The following is a 13,118-nucleotide window of genomic DNA, read 5'->3' on the forward strand; positions in this document are numbered from 1 at the left end:
AGCCATGCTAATCTTAATCCCATTCATTTGTACTCTGGGAATTAGAAACTCCTAATATGATTATCCCAATTTCACCTTCCCAACAAAAAGGTTGTTTGTATTGTACTCTGGATTACTTGCATAATAAATAATACCTTAACATCGTCACCAGTTTTGCCATGGATGAACCTGTGAACTTTGGCACGATTTCTATAACTGAACACACGTGGATGGCGCAAGAAATAATTTATTTTGTAATTGCCAGGAGTAATTTGAAAAATGGTTCTACCAAGCCTCAAATAATTCCTTGTTTTTTATTTTATAACAGGACGGCTTTGTTTTGAAATTACCAGGGCACAACTCTTAGTCGTTATTTTTCTACAGGCCTCATTTCAGTCTCCACCTTGCTCAGGGAAAGCCCCAAACACTGTTTTGTAATAGTTTTTTTTTTTTTTTTTTTTTTTTAGAAAAGTGTACTGGCAGAATAGGATGAAAAAGTGAAGCATGCAAGACAGTTAAACAGCAACTTTTTGGGGGTTTGAAATATCTTACCAAACATTCACTTTGGATAACATTTTCTTTTCGTTCATTGTATCCTGGTTATTTTTTAAAACTCAGAAGTTATAGCACCCCTCTGGCCTCAAATAGGGCTCCCAGTACATCAGGCACATCAGAGTGTAACCTTTAACCTGTCCCTCAGGAAACTCTCTGAAGGTATAAAGTATTCCAGTGTACAAAAGAGTTGCAGAGAAGGTGAATTGTAACTAGATTATGTAAAATACACAGTATGACTTGAGGCTGTACCTGACTGTCCTGGTTTCTTACCCTTCAATTCTGGCAAAGCCAGTCACAAGTGTAGTTCCATACCGGGCTTTGAATTCCTTTAGCTGTGAAAATAATTTAAAAAAAAAACTTTTTAATTATTGCAATGTGTTGTACATTGAAAATGACTGAAAATAAATTGCATGTATGAGCAGTATTGTAATAGTTTTCCCACTGCAAAACAGGCATATTCGTTGTGTCAATATTTGTGCTAGGTTATTTTCAACATTTTTCCCATTTCTCAGGGTATGACTATAAACAATAAAAGTGTTTCAAACACAAAGGTCGTTCCAGCTCAAATGGACAATACATGATAATATTATTTATTTTTTCATCCCCTAGAAAAATTAGGTTAAAGATAATGAAAACTGGCATTTCACAACCTTCACTTTCTCACTTGATGAAGGGCATGAGTTATACAGCACTTGGTTTCCATGTACATGACACAGTTTGGCCCACTTGAGCTGGAATGACCAACAAAGTTTCAACACAGCCATACCCGTGACACACCCTGCCGAGGGTACATCCCCAGAGGGCATCCCCAGCCCAGCGAAAGGAGACAGCTCAAGGAAATCCTCTCCATCCAGGAGCTGCCGGAGTCTGTCCCAGACAAGCAGCTTCTTGTTCCTCTGCGTGTGCCGCAGGACTGCATTGTCCCCTCCTCCCTTCCTCACTTTCTCCATGCACTCACAGTACCTGTGGGGTCATGATAAAGACTGTTTAGTTGCACCCTGTGTATGCTTCAATGTACTGGGGCTGTACTGCTGACTGGACACCTCTTCAGCATCACCTAGTGGTAAAAAAACTGGATGCTTTTCTGTTTCTCTAGACCAGCAGCTCTCAAGTTTTTCCTAGATGGGACACCCTATTGAATTGATATGCCCTGCCAACCCCCCAACCACCACCACACAAATAAAACGAGTACAAATATATCTTTACATAGAACTGTACAGAATAAACAGGAAATATGTGACAAAAACAACAATCTGACAGACTGTCCAATATACTAACACGACACTTCAAAAGTATCATTACTCTAGATCAGTGGTACATCTTCCAAACTTTTTCAATGTCAGGACCACTGATGTTGGTCTTTTTCCCATGGACCACTTGCCATGTATTTTTTCACAACAGCATTTTGAAACTACTTGTTGTGTGTATACATACGAGTACATGTAGAAAGTATTTATATAACCTAACTTAATGAGATTCCTGGGCTTCAATCTTCGCTACCAGGTCAGCAAGAGTGTTGTCATTTTGTGCATTGATAGTTGCTGTTTCTTTTTGCATTTTTTTTTTTTTCACATTCTGATTGCTTTGTAGATAAACGGCGTCTCAATTATCAGGTTTAAGAGTTTTGCTTGACAAAACCTTCTGACATATAATGCACTGGAACTTGGGCCGTCCACTGATCCATTGTAGAAATGGGTTTTTGCAAGAACTGCGTAACCGAATTTTGGGAGTTGTTTGCGGACCGCCTGGAGTTTACTCATGGACCACAGGTTGGGAACCACGTGCTTTAGACAGATCATCAAAACCTCTGTAGTCAGTTTAAAGATTCAATTACATTTGACCCATGACCCAGGCTTTACTGGCCATGTTAAGTCTGTGTTAAAAAGATTAACATTTACTGTAAATTGTTAGCAGTATAAAAAAGCTACATTGGATCACAGACTGCCATCGTAGCAAGCAGGGTTCAAGGAGGCACCACAACACACACAGCTAAACAATATAGCCCCACCTACACTGCCTTGCCACTTTATTAGGACCTATACCTAATATTGGATTGGCCCTAGCTTACCCTGATCACAGCCTTGACACAATGTGGCAGAGACTCCACAAGGTGCTGGAAGGTCTCAAAAAGGATATTAATACATTCAGTATTTCACGCAACAGGTACAGAGAGGTAATCAGACATCATCAATTGTACTGGGATCCTCAGATTGTGCTGTCCTGGTGGATGGGTGCATCTTGCAATCGTCATGAGGGAATGAGTACAGAATTCCTGGGTGGACTTGATCTGCAACAGTGCTTAAGTAAACTACTGCATTTGTTTGGCTCAGCGTATACCAGAAAAACCATGCCAAATCCAATTGGGTAGGCAGGTCCTCATAAAGTGGCCAGGGAGTGCAAATTGGTAACTTTAGCATCAGAGTGCACATGCAAATAAACATCCCTTCTGTATCCTGGTTACCTTCACTGCATTGTAATGATTCTTACCTTGCATTACAAGATGTACTGTTGCAAATTTTTGCTTGAAACACATGGCTGGATCGCTCCATCTGAAACTGGAAAGGAATTCGGCAACTGTCTGCTTCGTACATGGCTACTGATAAAACACTTGGAACTATGAGGGCTTCTCCTGAGCAATGTCCTTGTGAATGGCTGTGCGATGGGGTTCTGTGGCCTCCATGTGTGTATTGAAGAAAGGCATCTACTTGTCTTCTGCATTCACTGTGTGTGTCATTCAGTGTACCTCTTGATAATGACCCCGTCCTGGTCCACACACCCCTGGAAGAATAAACAAGACCTTGCTATGTACAACACAATCTTATTTCTAAATTCAGCCAATATATTACATGTACGTAGTAAAATAAAATGTTATAGCTAACTTGAAATCTGCAAATAATTAAAAAGGGCTAATTGAGCTCAATTCAGTTCAATTAAGGGTCTAGTTAAGTAACTAAGAGCTCAGTTGAAATGAAAACCAGCAGACCCAGTGAGTCCCAAGGGCCCAGGGTGAGAAACAATTATTTAAACTGTTCATTTAGCAAGGAGTCACAGGCACTATTAAGGTGCTTCTACTTGTACGCATGCTGTTTATTTCTTGTTTTGACACTTGTTTAAGCAACTGTCCTGGTTTTCTTAATATGCCACTGATGTCCTGGGGCCACATTAATTAATGCTAATGCTAATAATAATAATAATAGCTTCATATACAAGTCCTTTGTAACAACTTTGGCAACATAAAAATTAAACAAAAAAGCTGCAAAAGTTAAATTGTTGCAAAACGAACAACCATGACAAAAACCAATGAAAAATATTGACCTCTGTCCCACTTATTTGTTTGTGGGTAAACGTACGTGCAAATTCATACATTTAGCGCAGCAGTGTCACTGGAACAATTTTTAAAGTGGGGGTGCTGAAAGCCATTGAACAAAACTGTAACACCTGCATATGATGGAAGCCATGCAAAGCCAGGGGGTGCTGTTACACCTTTGAACAAACGGTTACCTGCATATGATGGAACCCATGCAAACAAAACATAGTTCCAATTGTCATTAATATAATAAACCACCTATTTTTACATCAATTTATTACAATCGGGGAGGGGAATGTTTTTCATACAAGACGTAATAAAAACACGCCATGGTTACTTTTCACATAACACATCATGATGTACATGTCTTACGATGAATGCCATATATATATATATATATATATATATATATATATATATATATATATATATATATATATATATATATATATATATATATATATATATATATATATATATTGTAAAAGATCCTTTCACTTTTCACGTTCGTTGCCCCTTTCAAAGTAGACCCAGGACACAGAAATGGAATTGATTTAAGTGCTGACGCGCACTTTTAATAAACACAAATCAACTAAATTAAACAAAACAAACAAACACCTAGCTCCTTCTTGGAGCACTAACTATACAGTCTGGAACCTAACTCAACCAGGACAGCTAAGCTGTTTACCTGTAACCCAAACACAACTCACAAGGTTTAACACAGCACTTTACCTTGACTGCTTGGAAGCAGACCACACCTTCTGCCTCCCTACGCACAGCAGCCTGGAACAGACTGGCTGCCTCTCTTAAATACCCTGCACCTGGCTCTAATTTACAACTACCACCAGGTGCAGGGGATTACTAAACAATTACCTTCACTGTCCCCTATAATATCCACAGGTGGTAAAAGACATAAGTATTAACAGTAACCCCACATTCCTCAACAATCGATAGATTACTAACTATTCCCCTGGTACCTTACAATTATAAATGTGTGGTGTGTGTGTGTGAAAAATTACACAGGACCTGGATTACCTCGCGTTATGGTCCAGGTGAAAAGTACAGACAGTACAGTACTTGTAGTTTAGTTCTAATAGGTAAAGTATTTTCATAAGTTATAGCAAAGTTGTGCTTTAATCAAATAAATTACGTAATAAAACTAGAACATTACATTACATATTATGAATGAATTAGCTAGGGGGGGGGGGGGGGCTAAACAGTTTTGTATCCAATTTCTTACGTCTTATTAGCTTCATTAACATTGTTACTGGTCTCCGTTATTGTGCTGATAAATGTTATTATTAAAGTTATTTCAACATATGCAAATATTTTAAACACTAACTGGCGCATCCATGTGCAGTAGATACCTTACTGCGAGTCACATGGTGTGATTGCAGCTAGACTAGGTGATTAGGTACAGAAGCAGCAGCAACATTCTACCTATAACCAAAACCAAAATAACCAGAGCCACAATTAATATATTATATATATATATATATATATATATATATATATATATATATATATATATATATATATATATATATATATATATATGTGAAAGATTGTGTGAAAGTAAAAATAATGCAGGCAAAAATAGTATTAATATTTTTCAGAATATTATGGTGCATCACTTTAACAGAAATTGTGTAAATTATTATATAGTAGAGGTTTTTTCTTTAATTTCTCGTTGTAACATATCTTTGCCATTAGGGGGCGCATGCGGCTCATTGCAAAAAAGATGAAGTTAAATGTTTGCAAACGTAATACATGCACGTGGTAAACAGGGTCTGTTTCCATGTTCTGCATGGCACTGTATTACTTATTTTGACTCTGTTATTGACAATGTGTCTAGACAAATTAGCAATTCAATACAGTATAAACATATGCTAAATAGATGTATAATATGATTGAGTACTTTATTTAATTTGTGCAAATATCAGTACCATGATTTTCATTACATGAGAGTAGATGTTAAAACTTCATGCTGATTTTAACTTGGCTCTTGCCAACATAAGCACCAACTAAGACGTAGCTATACAGTAAACTAATGTGATCCATCTGCATCTCCATCCATTTGCATTTCTTTCCTTCTGATGATGTAGATATCTTTCTGCCTGGTGTTGATGGCTGAAGTGTAATGCTGGCTCCAGGGATCAGCTTATTTTGCCTCCCCAGCGCATCAGCACACAAAACGGCTGCGATGCTGGCTCTGGGGATCAACCACAGTGCGGTCTCCCCAGTGCATCAGCATGACAGCTGATGGATTGAACCAAGTAGGGTACATCTCTGGGGTCTTCAAGTGGGCACCTTCCATCTTTGGTGTTTGGTCGACTAGCCCACCACATCTCAAGAGTGCTCGACAGTGATTCAAGCGTAAAAGCATCACCCCCTCCTCCCCCCACTCAAGTCAGCCCAGCCCACCATACATCAGCATTGCTTTCTTTCTATTGTGCTTGTGATCCCCAGCCAGAATCTTTCTGCCTCAACCACAACCAGTTGCTGGTCTTTTCTGCTGCTTTGCGTAAGTTATTCACTGTGCAACGCAACTCTTGGCCACTGAACCTGACATCTCTGAGAAATCGGGTTGTACAGTGTGCCACAAATCCTCGACAACCCAACCCACTCTCCATCCTCGCTGTTCCACTTCAGCAGCTAGTTGAGCATATCGAAGTTTCTTCCTCTCATACGCCTCATCCACGGCATCCTCCCACGGCACTAGTAACTCTACCAGATGAATAAGCCGTGCTGATCCAAACCACAAGACAATGTCCCTTTGAAGGTTAGTGGTGGCAATATCAGGTGGAAAAATAAGCCGTTGACCAACATCTGCCAGCATTTCCCAGTCTCTAGCAGCTTTCAGTTCTCCTGGGCGAGGCTTGGTTTTAACAAAATTTTACTCTGTTGAATATTGAATTTATATATATATATATATATATATATATATATATATATATATATATATATATATATATATACACACACACACACATATATATATATATATTGCTAAATGATTTTTTTTTTTCTACAGTAGCTCTTTAAAATACCAAACAAACAATTACTATGTATCCTGTGTTAGGAAGGTGTACTTGTTGGGAGGAGAGGTACCTGTAATACTGTCACCATGTGTACAAATTACTTGCTAACTACTCATTCAAATAAACTTGGGGCTTCATCCCATTTTATCAATATTATTATCATTAGTAGTAGTAGTAGTAGTAGTAGTAGTAGTATTATCATCAATTTCCTTTTTTTACCTGATGTTTGCAATCTTTTTGAGTGCTTCTATTGCAATTACTGAAATATTTGTAGTTTGTTGTTTTTTTTATTGGTCTGTGTTAAGGTGCTTTGCCAGTGAGTCTATGAGTGGCTCTTTAGTTCTAGTTGCCTGCCATAGACCTATGTAATGAAGGCTAGATTAGCCAAAATGTAAGCAGCAGCGTCATCTTGTGCAAGAGCAGTTTATTGGCAGCAAAACAAAAGCTGGCTTATACTTCTGTAAAGACAATGGCTGATCTAGCCCATGTATATCTAAGTCAGGCAACTGAAGAGGAGCTCCTGGAATCACCTTTAGAGCACCTTAACCTTGAAAAAGTATTTCAGTTATTGCACTAAGAAACATTTAAAGGGATTGCATCATAAAAATGTGGGCAGTCATAAAAACTAAGAAAAAGCATTCTACTATAAAGATTGACTAACCTGCTTTTCAATGGGACCCCCTAGTTTGCTAGTAATTTTCTCTGTGTGATTAACGGAAATTGTGAATGCTGACAAAATATGGCCAGGAAGTGAGTAAAATTTTGAAAACTAGGATCTGATGCAATAGCTTTTCTTGGAAACTGAAGGAGTTTACCATTACATTAGAATCACAGGCAGTCACCTCTGCTCCTAAATGAGGGAGCTGCCTACAACCCTGGGGCTCAGGGGAGTTTTGAAGGAAACATGTTTTTGGTCTGAACGACACATCTGGCTATTCAAGAATTCAACAGGAAACACCCATCTGAAAAAACAGCTACTTGGCTACATTATTAGGACATGATATCTGTTAAACTCTCCAAACTATTCTCACACAATTCTGGCATGGTAAATGGATGCATTATCATTTTGAAAGTAGTTATCCTCATTAGGATACAAGTGTAGTATTGCTGGGCGTACTTAAGAATGCTTAAGTAAACTACAGCATTCGTTTGCCCTTTCAGAGTAATCAGGGGAACCAAGGTAAACAAGGGCAAATTGCCCCACACCAGGACATAATCATTTCAGATCAGTTTGACAGATCAATCTTGTACATCATTTGAATTGAATTAGGAATGCTGTGCAGATCCCATGTGCAGGTTAGGGTAAAAGAAAGTATTATGCTAGTTTCAACAGGGGTATGGTAAGTGGGTTATTGGGTATTTTTTGGGATGTTTATGAATCCCAGAAAGCTGGGAAACTGGCTATAGCTGATGAAAAATTACCTTTGGCAAACAAATTGAATTATCAACAAGACTACGCTGGGGCACTGCTTAAATAAAATAAAACGAGCTCCAGTGAAAAAAATGCAGCATTTTTGTCATGGTATTGAGAGGTATACTTAGGCTAATAATTTATACTTAATTAGGGACATCACTCTCCATTTAGATTTAGCGAAATTCAACTTTTTCCTGGTAATATCCAAACCAAACAATGACCGAATTTGGTCAGTATATGAATGAAATGGTTGTATTACAAACCGTAGTTAGCAAATGGATCGGAGACTTCTTTTAACCCGACTGATCTATACGGGGTCGTTAATCTTAGAATACCTGTAATTACATACCGGTTAACCACGACTCTGTGTTAGTTTAATTAGCTGCTTATATCTACGACGTATGTGTTTATTAGTAAGTAAAATTACCGCCAATGAAAATGGATACAGCCTACATACCTAGTGTTGAACCACACTTTTAGTTATAATACATACAACATATTCTAAACGAGAAACGAACCACCGCCAGTCTGGTATAGTAGTAAAACAAAACAAAACAAATTCAATATGCACACCCCCACGTTACTTGTACGCTGAATCCGAGAGAACCTGAACCTCCCTCCTTCCCGCTTTGTGTCCTCCAAGATCCCAACTTCCTCTGCGAGAAGTGAATCAGACAGACAGCTCCGCTGAACTGGACCAACAGTGAGAGTGTGAGACGGACACGGTGAGCGTAGCGTGGAGAGTTTCACCTGGGAGATAAGCAAGCGCTATTGGGAGACGGTCACAAGCTGCTTTTAGCAATGAGCTGGGGAACGGAGCTTTGGGTGAGTGCGAAACCCACTTTTGCCATTTACCTGCACCTTGTCTCGGTTTGGTGTGAAAAAAAATAAAAATCCACTCAAATATGATGCTGCTGTGCCTTGTCTTGCGGTGAATGGATTCATGGCAATGTACAGCACAGCAACAACACACGGGCAGCACCTTTACCTTAGACACAATAGGAAACTACAAATAGACCATTTACATTCGAATACATCTATTTTCACGTTGTTTTTTTTTTAAACAGAGTTAACCATAATATGTGTAGTGAATGTAGCAGAAGTAGCACTTTTTTAAAACAAGAGCTTTTCTTTTTATTGTTCTTTTACACAGTTCAAAGGCCATTCACACCCAGTTTCACCCAGTTGGGGGTTAAATGCATTCTTCTGCCACCGAAACTATTTAAAATAATAAATAGTGCTAGAAAATTTACGTGGTTCCGAATCGACATGGTTTTCGAAGATCTTATGTTTTGGGTTGGGGATTTAAAGGGTTTTAAAAAGCGTATGAAGTTGTTGTCTTTTTTCGGTGTTCGGTTTTTTGCTGTTAAGCATAGGTGAGTCAGTTGTGCAAAGGTGCTAAAACAATGCGTTGTTGGAGGAAGAAGGCGAAACAGTTGATGATAATAGGACTACATGGAGGTACAGTAAGGTGGTGAGGTCGCTCCATGTTATTTCAGTGCCGTATTTGCGGTGTCACAGAGGTTCTTGAAATTACAGTATCATGTTTTTTTTTTTTTTTTTTTTAATTTTACTAAACAGAATGCACGAACTAGCCTTATAGTTATACAGCGTATGCAGGGTGTAACTGTATGTGTTATTTCTTTTGGAAATACGGGGATTTGAGTGTATTTCGCGTTATGGAACATTATCGATTTGATCATCACTCGAGTTGTGATAAGCGGCACAGAAACACCTGCACTAAGAAGCCGATATAGCTGTCCAAAGTAGACCATCTTTATTGAGATGTTTGTTTTAGGTGCGCAATATACAAACACCGATTTATTATAATAGTTGATATTTAAGTCAGTTTCACGAATGCCAAACTGTGTTGTTCTAGGTTGTGAACGTGACCAGCAGTGTCGCAGTACAGTACAGTAGGCAAGTAGTCGTGGCCCAGTCCCAGTTGAGTGGGGAGAGGGAGATCCATGTTTGGGTGGGATGTTTGCTAGGAAAGGTAACCTAGCAACCATCCTATATTAAAAGAGCAGCGGTTCTATCCGACACTGGCTTTGTTAGTTGTTGGCATTTTTGGCGGGTGAGGCTTGATTCATGCCTTTTTTGTTGTTGTCATAAGAGAAATGCATAACTTACAAAAGTCTTAATCTTAGCGTGCATGTGGCTATGCAGCTAGGAAGGAAGCTTGAAAGTCAGACCCGTACAGATACAGGTAGAAGATCATAACTTTTTTTTTTTTTTTTTATCATCTGTTTGAACATCAAGCAGTCCCATGCAGAATATGCTGTGAACTGTTTATTCTGGTGTTTTAATGTACCTGGGTGTTAGTTGTATCTCTTATTGTAGTAAGCCATGCAGATTACAGGCTTTCTGTTTTTTCTGAAGCCTGATTGGTCAGAAAACAAAACCAGAGTTTAGTACAGGACATTGTGTGGAGCAGGTGGATTGGTCACCTGTTGGGACCCTGAAGAAAACTAGGCTGACTAAAGCCGATACCTCCCCCAACATCAAATGTACATCATAATTGTAAGGTAAAACTAAATAACTAAGTCAGGTAGTCAAATGTTTCAGCAATGGTAGGACCTTTAGTGTGCTACAGTGTATCCAAACATTAAGGGGTTAAGGTTACCTGCAAATTGTATGGTTCCTATTGGAATTAAAAAAGAAACAACAAAATGGGTTCGGTTCATATCAATTCAATCAAAGTAAACTAATTGACCTAAGTCAATTAAGTGTATTTATTAGTACTGGCTAACCCTTTTCCACTTCTGAATTAAGAAAGTGGTGGATAGGATTAATCTATCCATCAGGGCATTTGGCAGGCAGCTTGATTTCATTCTATCTATTACAGTATTTGAAAATATTTTACTACTACTTTGATTTGTTGTAGGATATTACTGTTTGCGTATCCTGACTCCAGAATAATGTGACTGCGACCATATCTCCACACTACAAAGAACAGATGAACTTGTTGAAAAAATACCATAGTAAAAAAAGTTGCATTTTATATATAAATTATAGCCTATGTGTGTTACATTTTTACAGCAGAATTAGTTATAGATCTTAATGTCATTCAGATTGTGTAAATGACATATTTCACTGTTTTATTCATTTTAGTGGACAGTTTGAAATCATCTCCTATCCCTGCACACAACAGCATTTGCTCTGTTTTATGGTAGGATTACTATTATTGACCCATTCCTGTGCAGCATGTTAGATCTGCAGGATTATCTAGCTAATCGTCTGGATACAGGCATAATGATCTCCTCATTGAAAGTACAGTACAGTCAGCATGCAGTCTTTTTCTACTGTCCCTGCAGATGTTTGGTGACTTCATTTCTTTTCGGAATGAAAACAAAGACTGTATTAACGAATCCTGGGGCATTTTATCCAATGCCAATTTATTATTGTTATTCAGCATACGCTTATGAAAGACATTTTTTATTTTTTTATTTATTTATAAGAACTTAAATTTCAGGCTGGAATCCATTCTGTGATAATTATAGCTGCTAAATATAGCTACACTATTTTACCTGGTTTTTGATACAACTATTAAGCGTATTGTATTTCTTGTACTTCAAAACTGTTACAGGGAAGAGAGTACTGTATGTCTCTCGAGTAAGTCACACTTGTGAGTGGTAATACTGTAGTTTAGACTATGGTTTAAAGTTATCCAAATGTTAAATGAATAAAAAATGCATATGTTAAAATCTGTTGGCCTTCGTCTTTATATAGTATGTACTAAATGGATTTTAAGCATTTATTTATATACTCTCACACGCTCACTCTCTCTCGCGCGCACACGCACACACTGTGCTGAAGAGCTTGATCGTGGCAGATAGGTGACGGGCGTATACACGATGGATTACTGTATCATTAGCACTAAACATCAAGCCCAGGCTTTATTTTTTACTCTACTGTTTCTGGCTCTTTGAAAGTTCACTTTCTGTGTTACACAGTAACGTAACCCCAGCTAAGCCTTTCAGTCAGTTCTCTGCTGCCCATGAAGTATGTGGGGTTCTGTTACCTGTAATACAGGAAATGAATAGGGGAAGAAGAAAAACAACAATAATTAGGTACTTGTATAGCCTTTTTTACAACTTTGAACTAATTCTGTTTGCTGTTTCAGTATATTGTATTGTAACATGATGTATAGCATTCTGAAGGTCCCCCTAACTCGATCTGCAGCTTTACTCTGGCCAAATCATAGCTGTAAGTGCCTGTAAATTCAGTACAGTAGCTACAGTAATTGGAATGAAACTTCACGTATGCCTCCGATAGAATGGAAGGTATTTTGTAAACTACTGTATGAATGTTGGTTTTAAAATAACATTTTCACTCCTCTGTTTTATTGTTTAGTTTTAACTTTATTTTCCTTTTTTAAAAGTTTTTCTTTACTTTGAAACCTGTGAGGGTATAGCACGTTTGGAAAAGCCCTTTACCGTAACTGCGTAATTATGTTTCAAAAGGGATTCATTAAGGATCAAATGGAAATATGCGGATCAAATTAGGAAAACACAAGGATCACATTGTAAACCTTACCATAAGTAATTGTGGTGACCTTCTAACCAAAACAACCTATATGTGTCAAGGCGCCTACTAAAGATTCCTTAACAGCAAAGGTCTTTATTTTGTATTTTTCATCTTCTGTTGCAGGGTAGTGCTGTACAGTGCATTGGGATTGCACCAATATGCACAGTAAGGCATACAACAATCTTCCAGATTTCAGCATTTTGTCAAATGATGCTCACTTTTTTCCAATGACAGATGCTTTAGCATTTATCAGATTATTCAAAAGTACAGTGACTAAAGTTTTTCTTTCATT

Source organism: Polyodon spathula, chromosome 18, assembly GCF_017654505.1.
Source record: "Polyodon spathula isolate WHYD16114869_AA chromosome 18, ASM1765450v1, whole genome shotgun sequence".
Classification (NCBI taxonomy): Eukaryota; Metazoa; Chordata; class Actinopteri; order Acipenseriformes; family Polyodontidae; genus Polyodon; species Polyodon spathula.